Source organism: Dromaius novaehollandiae, chromosome 2 (genome assembly GCF_036370855.1).
Source record: "Dromaius novaehollandiae isolate bDroNov1 chromosome 2, bDroNov1.hap1, whole genome shotgun sequence".
In the NCBI taxonomy this organism is placed as follows: domain Eukaryota; kingdom Metazoa; phylum Chordata; class Aves; order Casuariiformes; family Dromaiidae; genus Dromaius; species Dromaius novaehollandiae.
Window position 1 is genome coordinate 120508092 of NC_088099.1, and position 12338 is coordinate 120520429.

The 12338-nt window shown below is 40.8% G+C and overlaps 1 protein-coding gene across 6 annotated transcripts in view; it reads right to left on the bottom strand.

The window, feature by feature from the left end:
* Nucleotides 1-12338, bottom strand: part of ZNF521 (zinc finger protein 521) — a 232229-nt gene that overhangs the window by 167927 nt on the left and 51964 nt on the right. The window lies entirely within an intron of this gene.

Genomic DNA, 12338 nt, shown 5'->3' on the forward strand with positions numbered 1-12338 from the left:
TAAAATCTAGCTTGCTTGTACCTAGCTTAATAACATTTAGAGTGTATTTTCAACAGCACATACCAAAAGCTTTTTAACAAGAAGGACAGCATCATTAACCCCATTTTACAAATGAGGAAGATGAGGCACACAGCTGTGATTTACCCACGAAGTAAAATGCCAAATGCTGCATTCTATCATTTTAGCCACAAGAGGCCTCATAACAGACACTGCTCCTGTTGCATATGCTGTGTGAGAGCCAGCTAAGGAAGGCCTTCAGAATAAACTACAAGTCCCTCACCCTCGGAGCTGTGTCACTTCTTCATCACATGGTACATGGGCATGTTGGCCCAGCCTGAAAACTTCAATATTGCTAGAAGATGAGTTCGTCAAGAAAGGACCTTCACGTGGCAATGTGTAGACGCTCACAGCACATCTACAATATGCACTGGAGGAGGGTGAAGATGCCCCTTAATCCAGCTCTGACCCAAGATGGTATGGCCACACTGTGCAGTGCTGTTAGCTTAATTTCCAGAAGCGGTGTAGCTCTGTTAGTACAACCTGCCCAAAGCTAATAAAAGCCCTGCCTATCATTAGCTTGGCCCAGTGCCACCCTGACATGACCAGATTGCCTTGGGTTAGCTGGGGCTGTCACTGCATCCTCCTCCTTAAACAAGCCAGGCATGCCCTGTGAGAGCCCCAAAATGACATCGGAGCAAAGCTCATAAAATGTATGCAGAGTTTTTTATAGAACAGAGAACACATCAGAAACAGACACACCGTCTGGTCTGACTCCTGTCTGCAATTGGGCACGTGAGCCATACCAACAGATCCTAGAAGGGTTCAGCCCAATCCAGTAAGCACGTAAGAAAGGAATGGGGAAAAATTAGTGTGGACATCACAAGGTATAGCATCACAGCTCAATTTTTTATCCACGATCAAGGAGGTGGCCAATCCAATCAGGTTCAGTTGAAAGAGACAAAGCTAGGCGTGAAAAGCCCAAGCATTTGGGGATATGTTTGAAAGCCACTGGAGGTCCAGCACTCTCGTTAGACACTCAGATCATCCTAATAATTAACCAGCAACAGCATGTCATATTGGTGTCTCATGTAGTTAAACCTCCTGGTTGACAAAGTTGGAAAAGTAGCCTTACTCTCTTCCCTTCCCTCCTGCACAAAAATCGAAAACTTGAGAAAAAATTCAAATAATATTTCAAGTGTTTTATTAGCACTGCTTTGTGGACTTCCGCAATGACTAAGGTCATCCATAGTTTCATACTTTCAAGCATGTACAATCTGCAGGTAAAAATCTGTTCATCCAACATACAAACCCCAGGAGGTCCTTGCATGGGTGAAACAAGCCCTGGGGTTAAAGCAGACATTATCAGTACTCAAACCTCTGGCCCACAGTTGTTACAGTAGTCATTAGGATTTAAAAAGCAACTTTCTCCAACTACCTCTTGAACAATTCTGAGTTTGTGATGAGTAGATCCATAAACATCACAAGCCATTCATCATAGCCCTATCCCTTCAATGCCATTGAGAAAGCAATCAAACGATAGCTCTTCTATTTTATGGCCTCAACAGCAAATTGTGGTTTCACTACATTTGAGGTTTCCTTTACTCTTTTGGACTGTGAGAATTGTGTTTAATTCCATTTGTGCACGATGTGAATGCACTAATTAGCACAAACAGGATGGACATTAGAAAGATTCCTTCTGTCCTTTAAGTGAAATTTTTTGGAGAGCACACTTTTCAGGTTTCCTCGCACACATGCATTATTTAAAAGATTACAGGGAATACACACTTATAAAGATATTATTTACCTTTTTCTTCCTCTGGCCTAAGAGGTATTTTGCAATCAGGGCAACCACAAAAGCACTGCACTAAAGTCTATCCTCTTAAATTAATGAGACAACCAGCACAGGCAGATTAAAACTTATGACCAGGCAGAGGGAGACAAGACAACCTCAGTAAATATTTAAGCTATTTGGCTGATCAACCATTTAGCAACTGCTCCTTCAGTGCTAATTCACACATGCCATGGCACACATGTACACAAACATAAACATAGCTGCGGTCTCTCTGAAATATCACAAAGTATTTCCAAGGCTCACTTATCCCCATTATCTATCCCAACCTCTTTTCCTCCTCAATCTTATCTTTTAAAAAAGAAATTACTCAAAAAATAATCAAGCCAGGTTTGCTGCTAGCCAGTTCCTCGTGCTCACTACAAAGGTGAAGGGTCACAGCAACATGTGAAGCTCATGGGCTTGGGTGACTGAAGCGCACCCATGTCGCGAGGCTGGGAAGCTAAGCCCCTACAAGCCCCCCTTCTGCCACTCTGCTCTCCTCCTCGACACGCACCGCAAACACGCGCTGATCCATGAAGGCAGAGGGAGTAGAATGAAAGAAAGGTGATGAGTTGACAGCATCTCCTAAAGGATGTCCAGAGAAACTGCTGCTGAATGGTAGAGATGTGCGAGGGCTGGCATTAAGCCATAGGCTCCTAGTAGAAATCGTCCTTTGGAGAGGATAAAATAAGAGTAGATACGTGTTTGGAGTGGGGTGAATTTCCTCCGCTATATCGCACCTGCTTGTGGAGTCTGTACTTTAATCTTTGTAATGCTCAGGAACAACACTGTACAGCAACACACTTAATTACACTGGAAGCAGCAGCTCTCCACCCATGTCAATCACTCCATCCAACACACACGCGCACACACACACACACACACACACACACACACACACACACACACGCACACACAGTATCTCTTCCTCTGCTCCATAGACATGAAAAAAATACTAATTTAAAGCATATCAAAACACATTTTTATAACGTATAAAGATAATACCCAATGGACTCCTGAGAGATACATGAAATTAATCCCAGTTGTAAAGGTCTTGATATTAGCTCTTCACTCCTGGGACGAATTTAAAATCCAACAAAAGCCCATGATTTATTTCCTTCCTACACAACAGCAACAAACACTCACATAATTTTTAAGTAATGTAAAATATCACTTTAAAGCCATTCGTAGACATCTATGAGAGACAGAGAGAGAGAGAAGGGAAGGGAAGAATTAGTTGTTTTGAGAGGTGAGCACTTAAGGGTCCATTCTACCTGCATAATTCCCGTAAATGTTATGTTTATGAATTGAACAAACAGGGTGAAGAACTGTTGGCACAAAAAATGCCTTTCATCCACTTCCTATGTTTTAACATACAGTGCCTCTTCTAATAGCTAGTTAAAGGTTTTAATTAAGTATTGCTCTTCTATTTCAAATTTGTACATCAAGTAGATGTGATTATCATGGCATCTGTCTGGGCATAGGATTTTAACTCACTACGAAGTATGAAGCTTCTTGGATGATGTTTGTGAAAAATTAAAACTTAAAGTTCTTAAATTGGGTGGGGGAGGGAACTCTGTCAAAAGCTAGTTATATTTCCCACATTTTTGGAAACTTCTCTACTTAGAGGCAGCTGTGATATGATATCTCTTTACTTGGTTTGTACCTGATAGGGAGTGAAATCATGATTCCATGAACAATCTCTGACAAATCTATTTACTTTGATAGATTCTGGACATCATCCTGAAAATTTCCAGACAGCCGAAGACCAAATGTTACCATTTATACCTGTGCCACTCAGTGCCACTCGCAGTTCACTGGCATTGCTTCCCAGCTAAAGTAAATGCTCAGTGTATGACGCCACAAGAGATTGCCACAGCAGCAAACGACGTGCATAAAAAAAACAAAAAAACAGAACGATCCGAGTGCTGAGTGAGCACAGCAGTAAGAGTTTAAGTTTCAAAGAAAATATATGAATTATTTCTTTTTCATAAGGTTTTCTTGCATTAAGATAAGCTATCATTAAAATTAATGGAACAGAAGTTTTCTCTACCTTCTAAAATTTTGTTACAACATAGGATGGAGCTATGAAAACCATTTTTGTGTTGACACTACCTCCTTTTCCATTTATTTTGAAAACTGTACAAAAAGAAAATATATTTCCTTACCTCTGTAGTTTAGAAAATGATAGTATTTGAGTCAGTAAGTAATGTACCACTACAAATACAATAGCACCATGGCAAAAATAAAACAACACAAGCAAGTAAATTAATGCTAAAAAGCATACAAGAGGCACCGTTAACAACACACAAAGAAAGTAATTGAAGTTTTTTTCTATGCTGGGGCTTTCTGTAAGTCATTTAAAAGTTTCAGCCCTCCATCAAAATCCATATTCTTGCATTTATGATTTTAAGTCACTGCTGAACGCCAACATGAGTGTAAAAAAAAGGGTGAATCATTCAGCTAAGAAGATCCATAGAAACTTAAACATCCACAACCATTTTCTTTTCAGCCAGGGGCCTATTCCCACCACCACTGCTAACAGGGGTAACTATGCACAGTACCTGTGAAGTACCTGACCAGGAGAGAAAAAACCCTTCCATTTGTTTTACTGACCCACAAAACCCAGCCACTGTTGCAGTGAAATTGAACAGTATCTTGCAATTTCATCCCTTAATTGGGAGCCCAGCACATGGCAGAAGTCCAGGGCTCCAGCTCAGGCTGTTTATCTTCCAATACTTTCAAGTCACTTACTAGCCAAAAAAGAAATTACAACGTGATTTAAAGAGAAATCACTCAGCTTGCAGACTCAATCCTTGTCTTCCTCCTCCTTTTTTTATTAAAATGGTTGTAACTGTACCATAAGTCTGATCCATTCATCCCTGCAAACAGCTGTCCCACTGTGATGCAAGAAAAAACATTTGTGAAAATGTTTGGTTTAGGTTTAACTATATCCTTTCATCTAAGTCCTCCAAAAAAATCCCAGCAACTTTTCACAAACATTTTTCCTATTTTAAAAACATACCTGTTTCAGTGCTATGTTTGAATAAAGAAGTTGCACATGCAACAATGAGACACCTTAAGAATTTCGTATGTGGCACCGAGCGCTGAATCACAAGTCTCTCAGACCCACCCTCCCGCACCCACCATTTCCCACCACCAAACTGCTTCTGCTGCAAATTGTCCAGATGCACTGCATCAAAGTCAAAAGAGATTCCCCTTAAATGACCTGCTGTTGACCAAATCCAGGATTTGATGCTTCCAGTCCCTCACTTAGACAACCCTCTTGGTGATTCAGTGAAAAAAGGCACAGATCCTAAGGCAGCTCACAGAAGTTACATATCAAAGCAGCAGCAGCGTGACTAGGAGATGCCACTGCACACCCACACGGCAAAGGAGAGAGACTCAGCCATGATGAGGATGCTTCCTGTTGAAACTGCAACAGGGCTCTGCTTTCAACACACTTGATGAAGAAGGTAACAAAACTGTTGCACAGACATCAGACGAACCTGGTGAGGCAGGCAGTGAGCTCATCTCAAACCCCACTGCAAATAATTTTTCAGCTGCAAGTGAAGTTTTGCTGCCTTGTTTCCTTAGAAAGAGAGCTCCTGATTTTAAATTATAGATATTATATATAATATATATTATATTATATAGTTATTATACAATCTGTTGCTATTTTATTAAATTGCCAAAGTGAAGAACATTTCTAAAAACGGATTCTGATACTCCATATGTTTTCCAAAACACTATGACACACAATAGCAACTCCAGAGCATTTTGGACAGTTAATGTAAAATACTGTTACTCAGTTTTTAAACATAAGGAAGACCTTAAGTATATTTGACGAATCCCAACTAGGATGATTTGGAATTTGTTCAGGAACAACTGAATTAGCTTCTTCTTCACTTGCAGTTAGCAAAGTCTTACATAAAGGAAAGCTGTGGAAACCTTTTTCTTGACATCTTGACCTTGTTAGACAAAGATGTGATACTACAACCGTATACAAAGTCGTCCACAACAAAAGCAAATATGATGAGTGCTTACGATGTCATTTCCCACTCTGAAAATTTTTGATGTATATGAATAACATTCCTGGATCATAAACTAGAATTGTTTAAAGCAGAAATTTTCCATTCTTGCATTATGGATAATAATAAAAACATTATATAATGCAATAGAAGGAAATTCTGTCTTGGGGTTCTGATGACAAGCTACTTGAGCTACACTTCTGTGCTTTATAATGTCACCAGAACTCTCAGTGGAATTATATATAGAATAAATGATAGGCAATGGTGAATTACAAGGCCATAATACATACAGTAAGCACCTAATATAGTCTTATAAATTACAGACTTTTATAGCTTTATATTTTACACTGTAATGTCACACACCACTGTGACACAATACTCGAATTAGAGACATGATACCACGTTTAAGAAAAAAAAGGAGAAAAAGCAGCAGCAGCAGCCCATATTATGGTAAAGTAAAATTTCTTTGTAAGTAGACAGACTTACCATTTTAAAAAGGGAGACACAGGGATCAAAATACAGGCCTCAAGGTAGGTAGTGTCAGACAACATCCAGCATTTCCTCTATACCGCGGATAACAAATGTTAGCTTTTGCCTAACACTAGGCCCTGCTGCATGAGAGATCCCCAGCTGGACTCTGCACTCGAGGGAGAGGGCAAAGGGTGCCTCACATCATTGAGCAGTGACTTCTCCAGCTGATTAAGAAGCGGCACTGATGGCCTTTGCTGGGATTCCCATCCAGAGCTCTTCAGCCTGACAGATCACGTTGCATTTTGGGGATCTAAAGGACAATGGTGTAAAGTGAGGGGCTGGACCTGAGGGAATATCTGGAGCTCAGCTCTGGATCAAGACCACTTCTGCTTCAGAGGAGGCAGGAAATTAATTAATTAAGAAGTTAAAATTAGCATCTCCTCAGTCTGATTTCCCAAAGAAATGAAGCATATGCTACCAAACAGTATATCTGCCTGCGAATACCCCACTTCATAATTTTTGGATCCACTGGTTAACTGAACCTAAATGTGGCAGAGAAGAAAAGGACTTCATGCTATTAAGTAAGTTCCTATAAATTCTGTGCAAATATACAGCCAGGTAGAATAGAATTACTCTCATAGTGCGATCATTGAGGTAAAACTGCAGCACTTCTAGATGCACCTTATTAGATCCTAGAGAATCCACACCATAGAAAAAAGGGCAGGACAGTCTCTCAGTTGAATAACCCAAGTGTGGGAAAAGCTTTACTCCATGTTCCTGCCATATCAAACACCAGACCATTCAGCTGTAACAAATGAAAACACAGGAAACCATAAGCACAGACCAGTTTGTTGGTGATACACAAGTAACGTGCATACAAGTGAAAAAAGGCACACCCACTCTGCACTTTCATCACTGGGTAAGGTGCGCTATGTGTGCACACATTAGCTGCTCTCTGTGGTGGGTAGCTAACAAGAGATTACTGATAGCTTTAGAAGGCACTCCTCAAAACTATACATATTCTAGTTTAAGGTGATAACACTAGGGGAAATGGAGAAAAAAGGGATGAAGAACCAGACAGAGCATGACTCTCTAACTTGAAAATACAGCCTGTGCCCCTGACCAGAATGCTACTCATACTAACATCTAAACTAAAATAGGAGGATATCACAAACCTATTTTTCAGATATACTCATATTCGCCCCTCACTGTGACAAAGAGAAATGCCATAACAGAGGAAGTCTAGAGGACTATTAATATACTTGAAGGCAGGCACTTGCCGAAGTATCCTTCTGAGGTGCTGCCATATTGCAGAGGTCAAAGCCAATCTTTTTTCTTTGACCCATGCACAGCCCATCTCTGGGAGTCTGGATAACAAAGGAGTTGGCTCAGCTGCCTTTTGTTTCACTTTCCAGGAAATGGAACCTCCAGGCTTTCTCCCGAACTCTTACGACTGGTGAAATGCAGCTGAAATAAATCCCACTTCTGCATAATAAAAGCAGAACTTCCACGGAAAATGCTCCTCTCTGTAGATCAAATCCAAGCAATTTTCATCACACAAACACATCCAACTTACATGAGAGTTTGACTTATAAAGGGCCCAGGAAAATGAGTGAGGGTTCTGGATCTGCCCCTGTTTGTTGACACTTTTCTATCACTAGAAAGATCATGATTTTAGCAGCCTAGCAAATACTCTACAAATGAATGGACTACACCTATGTACACCACGTAAAACATATAGGAGATTAGCAGCACTCTGCCCACTGACCTTGTCTTTCTATTTAACTGTACAGTTTAAAAGTTTCTGTATTATACTATATATTGATTCCTTTTACACTGGAAATCATCAATATCCAGAGATGCTACTGGTTGATGAGATAGAGAGGGCTCTAAAACATGTGTGAGATGATCCCTTATGAAACTGTTCCATGATGAGGCTGCTGAGTGCTTAGCTGTTCATACAATACGCAGACTTCACTGAGAAAAGAAATACTACTACGGCCTGGCAGCACACTATACAAACAAAACCCAGTCTTCATTTAAACACAATTTCTTTTTCTCTTTCTCCAATCAAAATTTACATTGCTGACAAAGAAAGCAGTATACACATTTCACAACCACTGTGAGGCAGCAAACATGGTTGTCTTCTTGATAGCATATTCAAACAGCTAAATAGCAAAGAATGATTTAATTTTGCTCCTCAGAGTACCTACTATGAGTCCAGAAGTAGACATCAAATCAAGCACATGGTTATGATAGAATAAGTGTGCAGTGATAGAAAAATAAAAAAAGAAACAAGTACCAAAAAGAAATAAAACCTAATTAGTGGTTATTAAGTGGCCTGGGGTGCTAACAGCTGAAAAATAGTTTCCATACCCTGTGCATTGGTTTTCCATCCTGCTGCAGTTGAACTTTTTTGTTCTTTGGTAGCAGACAAGAAAAATGACATTGCCTGCTACTACAGAAGCAATGCATTGCTATGTAAGCAATCACTCTCCAGTGGAAACCTTTTGCTGGCTTCTGAACAGTCATTCTGGTTAAGAATACAGGGTTGCACTATTGCATATTCCTAGAGCAACTGAGTCAAACTGCAAATACTGAATTGCATTCAACTCCTCTGAATAATCCTAAACACATTCCTCCGGGGCGAAAATCTTAGAAAGTATAAGAAATGACCTTACACTGGTTTGGAAGGGAGGAAATGCAACACTGGCCTGCTAGGAGTGGCACGGTGCATCATGCCACCATGCCAGAGATCAGAGTTCAGGCTAGTCTTTTAGTTTTGAGCCTTAGGGGAGACAGGATATGTTTCAAAAATAATGTGTTTCAGTGTCGGAGAGGGGAAAGCCAGTGCAGCAGCACTCCATCTGGCAGGCCGGCTTTCCTCTGAAGTTATACAGAAAAAGAGAAGGACTTTGTTTTCAGGGGTGGGGGTTGGGAAAGGAAAAGATTTGGCATCCCCAGGAAATAAATTTAAGATTATGCTGATGCACTATCTGAATCCTTCCTAAGGAGGCAATAGAAAATTTAAAAGTTAAATCGAGTTGTCCATGACATGCTCAAGACCATTTAATGGGAAACTCCTGCTGATATTATTCATGAGAGACACATTTCTTACCAATACAACTAAAATAAATACGAAAAAATTAAAAAAAAATCCCTAAGTACAAAACCTTTTACTATTTGATAATGGGTAGTGAAGAGGACAGATGCATTTTCATGAAAGGCACCACATGGAAGAGAAATTTTCTCCTCTTTTATTTTTAAAAAGGGTGCCAGATGCAAATGTTTCACTGGACGCCTATAAGTACTTAAAATACAAAACACCTTCTTCAAATGCATTAAGCACACAGTGAGGCACTCTAAATACACTTGCTTTGTCAGACAGGCAGCTGGCACCACTTTTGTAATGAACAGGGCAAACATTCTGTCCAGTGAAAGTGTTACCAAAATATAGCAGGAGGCTCAGCTTGACTTGCAGTCACAAATACCAAAAGCAGGTTCCACTCGTTACTTTTCCTAAGGATAAAAAATACTGACTGGCTCTTATACTCTAGGAAGGCAAGAAGAGTTTAGGTTTTCTTTTTAAACAGGTCTGCATGTGTGTTGTGCAGCAGGCGAATGCCAACCCCAGCTCCTCTGTTCTGTCATCTCTGAAAGATACAAAACACAAACGCATCTCTAAACCCTCCTTCCTAGCCTTTGCCAAATATGCACTGTTTTGTGGGTGATTAAAAACTTCCACTGATCTTAATTATTCTGTCATAGTAAATATAAAACCTTCAGAGGCCAGTAGCCATATCAGCAAAAGCATTAGTTAAAAACATGCGCTATCAAACTTTTCATGCCAGCATTTAGCCTAATTAATTCTATCACCTCCTAGATTTTGGGAGAAAAATGGGAAAAAAACCCAAACCAATAAACCTAGCCTTTCAGAAAGCAAGATGTGCCTTTTGTCAACCCACAAAATTTAGCACTGAAATAAATCCAGTAGAGTTTGTCTCTTTTACTTAAAAGTGCAAGAGAAAAAAAAATTCCTGAAGATTGAAAGTTATTTTTAGAAAACTCCCCCCCACAAACACAGAGGGAAATGCTAATTCCACCTGAAACTGTATTTTGGGCTTTAAAATGCATTTATAATTTACTGAGCTGAGAATCCCTTGCTGTTCATACCCCTTTCCCCTCCTTTAACAAAGTTAAAAGCAATGTTTAGAGCAAGCTCTATGCATACAGCCACACCTAAAATACAAGCCAGTACTTTCCCTCCCCCTCCCCCAAATTCATGAGCGGCCACAGCTGGAACTGTTTTACACTGGCCGGCTGAGTTGTGTGCGAGCGTTCGCCGCAGCTTTGTCTACAAAACTGAAAGAAGCTGGACTCAAAGGTACTGCTCTGTCCCCTGAGGCTCACGGGTAAACATGAGCCCTGGCCCCCAGCTCCCTCCTGCTAGGGTCAGGTGACATGGTGTCAAAAGCTGGCCAAAGAAAGATCTCGAAAGCAGGCAACGAGGAAAAGATTGTGCCTTACTGGAGATAATAAAGAGCACACAGTTGGCGCTCACATTTTCCTACTATCTTGGAAGCTCAGTACGAACACAACCGTTTGATCATTACGGCTCCTACTGTAGCTATTGGGTGCTTGTAACAGTCCGCTGCATTCCTCAGGGTATTTAGGGCATTTGAGGGGTTGGCCCAGCTCGGCCAGGTCCACTTGGACTGAACCCAGGTTCAGGGACAGCCCGGTTACGCATCCGCAAGCACCGGAGCACAAAATCCTTGAGCAGGAAAAGGCTCAGCCACGTCCTCTCAGCATGGGAGGGAGCTGAGCCTGGCCTGGGAAGAAGGCGCCTCGCAAGAGGGCAGGCAAGCTGAAACAAGGGTCGAGTTACTGACGGTGTGAAAAATACAAGCAGGAATATTGCTGAAGGCTAAAAGATACAGAGAGGGTGTACAAATTCAGGCAATTTGAGGTGGAAGAACACAAGGAAAATTGAGTATGCACACAGAAGCAAAAGGAAATTTTACATGTAAGAGACACATTCAAGATGCATGTATACATACATACATGCACACACAGAGGCATCAACTGGCTGTTTCACTAGCCACATCTAAAATTTTATTTTAAAAAGCCCAGCTGCTTCTTTACCCTGACTTTGTCTTTAAGGACTTAGCTAAGCCAAAGGAGTGGCCAGAAAAGTAGAAAAAAAAAAACCACTTCAACCCATCTCTCTCAAATTCTTTTATTTCAGCAATGCATTAAGTAATCTCCCTGCAGAGTTATTCTCTTCTTCCTGGTGTGGATAAAGCTCCCCCTGGGGAGCTCTGTAATTTCCAGCTTCTCCGAATTCAGGTATTAGTAAAGACCGCTTGGGGACACGCAACAATATAACTCTACATTTTCAGGCATTCGGAGAGAACCCCCTAAGGGTCCCAAGTTCAAATTTCTGAAATGTAGGCATTGTAAAAGGAACCTCGGGGGACTCCAGCAATAGAAATCTGCTGAATTCAAAGCATTTCCTAAGCCCTGGCAGGAGCCTTTGCTCCCACTGGAGGCTTTTTATAAAACATGTGTTGCTGACATGTTGACAGATTGCTCAGTGAAGTGTTAGGTGCATACACAGGCTGGCCATTTAGGGGGACATCAGTTTACCCTTCATCTCTACCTGAAGCACCATGTTTTATACATTACCCGAGGACAGGCAGAAAACAGACACTTTCCAACAAAGTACGATATCACTTGGCAAGAGACAAAAAAAAAAAAAAAAAAAGCCCCCACAAAACTAGAGATATTACATATATACATACACAGAGAGAGTTGTACAGAATCTTCCAAATATCAAAAAGGTCAGAAAATAAATTAAGTGTACAATATGAGGCCTAGGCTTGAAATTGCTTCCATGTATCAGGCCTGCCACCCCTTTTCTACATAGGCCAGAGCTCTGAGGGTATAATGAGCAAAGGAATTTTCTAATGACAGCTGACTGTTGGGAGGTAATCTGATCAAAG